We start from the raw sequence: 5,000 nt of genomic DNA, 5'->3' as shown, positions 1-5,000 counted from the left end.
TCTCTCTCTCTCTGTGCATCTCTCAAAGCTCTCGCGGCTCAGCTCCAGCCGCACCGCCGCCCGGCGCTGCTCGCGGCCGGCACCCGCGGGCGCTGCCCGGGACCGAGGCCAGCAACCGGCACGCCTCGCGTGTTTTCGGAAGGACACCTTGGCAAACTGGCGGGGCCACGCGGCCGTCACACAGCCAGGGACGGTCAAGACGCCCTCCCCCCGGCAGCGGGAGGGGCGACACCTCGCCTGCGACGGGAAGCGAAGCGGAAAGGAGACCGCCCGGCCCGAGCACCGGACCCCGCCGTAGGCTTCCCCATGACAGAGAAGCCCCGGAAGAGCCCGGCCGGCCGGGGGCCCTCTCCGACGCGACCCGAAAAGCCACATCGATCGGACAAGGAGGCGGCGGCTGCGGAGAAGAGGAGGGCAAAGCAGCCGCCGAAACGCTGACCAGGGCCCCGACGGCCACGCCGGCCCTGGGACAGCCGCCCGAGGATCGGGCGCGGCAGAGGAGCGTAAGGAGGGGGGGGGTGCCGCCACCCGCCCGCGGACAACACTTCTCTCGGCCAGGCAACGGCGGGGCGGGACCGCCGGGCTAGGGGCGAGCTTCACCCTTTCGCCCGGGGAACCCACCCGAGCGTTCGAGAAAGGTGCCGCCGACCGTGCCCCACGGGCCACCGGCTTTCGCCCGCCTCGCGGCGGTCGGCTCTCCCTCCGGAAAAAAAAAAAAAAAAAACAAGCCGGGGGACGGCACAACAAAAAGGCACATGGCGCGCGCCACACAAGGACACCCGTGCTAGCCACGGGGGCCGCGGGCCCGGGGCGGGGTGGGGCGAGGCACGCACCTCTCACCCCCCCCCCCGCCCAACCCCACCGGCGTTCTCGCTCTCTCTCTCTCGCCTGCACGCCTTCGCTTTTCGTGGGCCCGCGCGCCTTCCGCGCGCGCTTCTCGGTGCCGCGGCTTAGGGCCGCGAGAGAAAAAAAAGCGACGGAGGCCTGGCGGGCGGCCCCCACACCGCCCGCAAGTCGGCACGTCCGAACCAAAAAAAAAAAAAAGGCAACGGACCCGGCTGGCACAACCCGCCCCCCCGCCCCTGCACCGGCGGTAAACGGCTCGATCCTCACAGGACCGAGGAAGGGCGAGGCGCCGCCGCCTCGCCCGCGACAACGCTCCGGGGGGGCTCTGGGTCGGCTTCCGGTCCGTGCTAGGGCGGCCGGCCACCGCGGCCGGCCTCCGCCCCTGAAAAAACTCGCCCGCGACGCGGGTCCCCGGCTTAAGGCCGAGGAAGGGGGACGACTTCAACAGCGCGCGCTGGTGGGGCGCGGGGTGCCGCCACCCCCGCCTCCACAGCTCATCGGGCGACCGCCGTCACCGAGTCCCTCAAGCGAGGCAGCGACGCCGAGGCCGGGCCGCGCGCCCCGCCGCACGGGCCCCCGCCACCCTTCCGACACGGACACGCTGGCACAACCAGGTCGGGAAGCAGGGGAACGGGACGCCGCCACCTCGGCGGGCCCGCGCGCGCCGCGCTCGGGGCTCTCAGGCGAGGGCCGGGAAAAGCCCCGGCCGCGTCCACCCGCGGCTGCCGCCCACCGCACCGGAGCGACAGCCCGAAAGCGCGCCCGCCGAGCGGGGCGCGCCCCGGCTTAAGGCCGGGCAGGAAAGGGGCGAGGCGCCGCCGCCTCGCCCGCCAGCAATCCCCAGGGGGGGCGCCCCCCCGTTCGCCAAGCCGGCCACAGCCGGGCCGAAGCGGGACACGGCCCACGAAATCGATGGCCGCGGCCGACGGGCAGCTCGCAGCTCGTACTCGGTCTCTCTCGGCTTCTCTCCCTCTTTTTTTCCCTTCTCGCTTTATTTCTCCTCTTTCTCTCGAGCTCTCTCTCGCCTCTCGAACCGTACACCCCGTTTCCCTGGGCCAGACGGGCGGACCGGGACGACGCCACGGGGCTCGTCCCGCGTCAGCGGCACTCGCCTCGCTCGGAGGACTGCGCACGGGGGCCCCCGGCCTCCCTCGCCGCTTCGGTCACAGGCACGGGACGAGCCTGCGGGGAGACGGCCCGTCACCTCGCTCCCATAGTACGGACAGACGAGTCCCAGGCCGCAGACGCCTCCAAGAGGACCGATGGAAAGCGACCGGGAAGGTGCGCCGCCGCAGGCCGGCCCCTGCGATGACGTAGCCGGAGGCAGCTGAAAACAGCGACCCCTTGGTGAACTTCCGGAGCCGGCCGCGACAACAGGTCTACCCGGCCGCGACAACAGGTCTACCCGGCCGCTGCCGGAAATCGCCTAAGTCCCTCCGGAGCGAGGTAGACCTGTTGTCCGCCGTCCACCGCCCGCCGCCCGGGCGCCGCGCCGGGCCCGGCGGCCCCGGAGCCGGGGTAGACCTGTTGTCCGCGGGGTAGACCTGCTGTCCCCGGGGTAGACCTGCTGTCCGCGGGGTAGACCTGCTGTCCCCGGGGTAGACCTGCTGTCCGCGGGGTAGACCTGCTGTCCGCGGGGTAGACCTGCTGTCCGCGGGGTAGACCTGCTGTCCCCGGGGTAGACCTGCTGTCCGCGGGGTAGACCTGCTGTCCGCGGGGTAGACCTGCTGTCCGCGGGGTAGACCGGTTGTCCGCGGGGTAGACCTGTTGTCCCCGGGGTAGACCGGTTGTCCGCGGGGTAGACCTGCTGTCCCCGGGGTAGACCTGCTGTCCGCGGGGTAGACCTGCTGTCCCCGGGGTAGACCTGCTGTCCGCGAGGTAGACCTGCTGTCCGCGGGGTAGACCTGCTGTCCGCGGGGTAGACCTGCTGTCCGCGGGGTAGACCTGCTGTCCGCGAGGTAGACCTGCTGTCCGCGGGGTAGACCGGTTGTCCCCGGGGTAGACCTGCTGTCCGCGGGGTAGACCTGTTGTCCCCGGGGTAGACCTGCTGTCCGCGAGGTAGACCTGCTGTCCGCGGGGTAGACCTGCTGTCCGCGGGGTAGACCTGCTGTCCGCGGGGTAGACCTGCTGTCCGCGAGGTAGACCTGCTGTCCGCGGGGTAGACCCGCTGTCCGCGGGGTAGACCGGTTGTCCGCGGGGTAGACCCGCTGTCCGCGGGGTAGACCCGCTGTCCGCGGGGTAGACCCGCTGTCCGCGGGGTAGACCTGCTGTCCGCGGGGTAGACCCGCTGTGCGCGGGGTAGACCTGCTGTCCCCGGGGTAGACCCGCTGTCCCCGGGGTAGACCTGCTGTCCCCGGGGTAGACCTGTTGTCCGCCGCCCACCGCCCGCCGCCCGGGCGCCGCGCCGAGCCCGGCGGCCCCGGAGCCGGGCTAGACCTGCTGTCCGCCGCCCGGTTTTGGGGTTTTGGGGGTTTATTCCTTCCCGCCCCCCCCCCCGCCCCAATCCCGTTTCTTTTCTCCTTTCTTTGAAAGAACGACTCTCCTATTTGTTTGGTACAAGAAGAAACTCGTCCGGAAGAGAAATTTCCTTGGCAATTCTTATTTCGTTTTTCTCTAGTATCCAGAGCACCCCCAGACCGAGCTGACGGGCCGCCTGCGCCCTGTGCAAGCGGGAAAGCGGGCGGCCGCTTTTGGGCCGGTTCTTTCACGGTCCGCAGAGACCCTCCAGGCCCGGCAGGGGTCTGGGGGGCCCCGGGGGCTCGGAGCCGAGGCGCCCGGGGCCGGGACGAAGCCGCCGGCCCCTGGCCCTCGTTCCCACAGACAGAGAGAGAGAGAGAGAGAGAGAGACAGACACAGTGACACACACGCCCACTCCACACACTCGCACTCCGCCGCCACCCCCTCGGACACCGCACCCACCACCCGCGCCGCTCCCTCCCTCCCGGATGCGCGGGCCGCCCGCCTTACACGAGCTTGCAGGCCGGGACAGGGCCAGGCGGGGGGGGGGCATCGGTTGGAGGAACACAGGTCTACCCCGGCACGCGGCGGCCGGAGGCTAAGTCGGAGCCGAGATACCAGGTCTACGAAGGGGCCGGGCGAAGGTAAGCCACGACGGGGCCGAGACAACAGGTCTAGCCACGGTCCCGGAGCCCGGAGACCGAGGCCGGCCGGGCACAACAGGTCTAGCCACGGTCCCGGCGGCCGGAGGCCGAGGCCGGCCGGGGAGCACAGGTCTACCCACGGTCCGGTCGGCCGGAGGCCGAGGCCGGCCGGGGAGAACAGGTCTACCCACGGTCCCGGAGACCGAGGCCGTCCGGGGAGAACAGGTCTACCCACGGTCCGGTCGGCCGGGGACATCAGGTCTACCCACGACCTGGTCGGCCGGGGACATCAGGTCTACCCACGGTCCCGGAGACCGAGGCCGGCCGGGGACAACAGGTCTACCCACGGTCCGGTCGGCCGGGGAGAACAGGTCTACCCACGGTCCGGTCGGCCGGGGACAACAGGTCTACCCACGGTCCGGTCGCCCGGGGACAACAGGTCTACCCACGACCTGGTCGGCCGGGGACAACAGGTCTACCCACGACCTGGTCGGCCGGGGACATCAGGTCTACCCACGGTCCCGGAGACCAAGGCCGGCCGGGGACATCAGGTCTACCCACGGTCCCGGAGACCAAGGCCGGCCGGGGACAACAGGTCTACCCACGACCTGGTCGGCCGGGGACATCAGGTCTACCCTCGGTCCCGGAGACCAAGGCCGGCCGGGGACAACAGGTCTACCCACGACCTGGTCGGCCGGGGACATCAGGTCTACCCACGGTCCCGGAGACCAAGGCCGGCCGGGGACAACAGGTCTACCCACGACCTGGTCGGCCGGGGACATCAGGTCTACCCACGGTCCCGGAGACCAAGGCCGGCCGGGGACAACAGGTCTACCCACGACCTGGTCGGCCGGGGACAACAGGTCTACCCACGACCTGGTCGGCCGGGGACAACAGGTCTACCCACGACATGGTCGGCCGGGGACAACAGGTCTACCCACGGTCCCGGCGCCCGGAGGCCGAGGCCGAGGCCGACCAGGGCAGCCGTTTTACTCGCGGGTCGTGCGGCCGTAGTCCGAGCGGGCTTTTCCGCTCTCCCTTTCGCGAGGGGGA

This window comes from Anomalospiza imberbis, unplaced genomic scaffold, assembly GCF_031753505.1.
Source record: "Anomalospiza imberbis isolate Cuckoo-Finch-1a 21T00152 unplaced genomic scaffold, ASM3175350v1 scaffold_1317, whole genome shotgun sequence".
NCBI classification, from domain to species: Eukaryota; Metazoa; Chordata; class Aves; order Passeriformes; family Viduidae; genus Anomalospiza; species Anomalospiza imberbis.
This window is presented reverse-complemented; position numbering follows the sequence as displayed.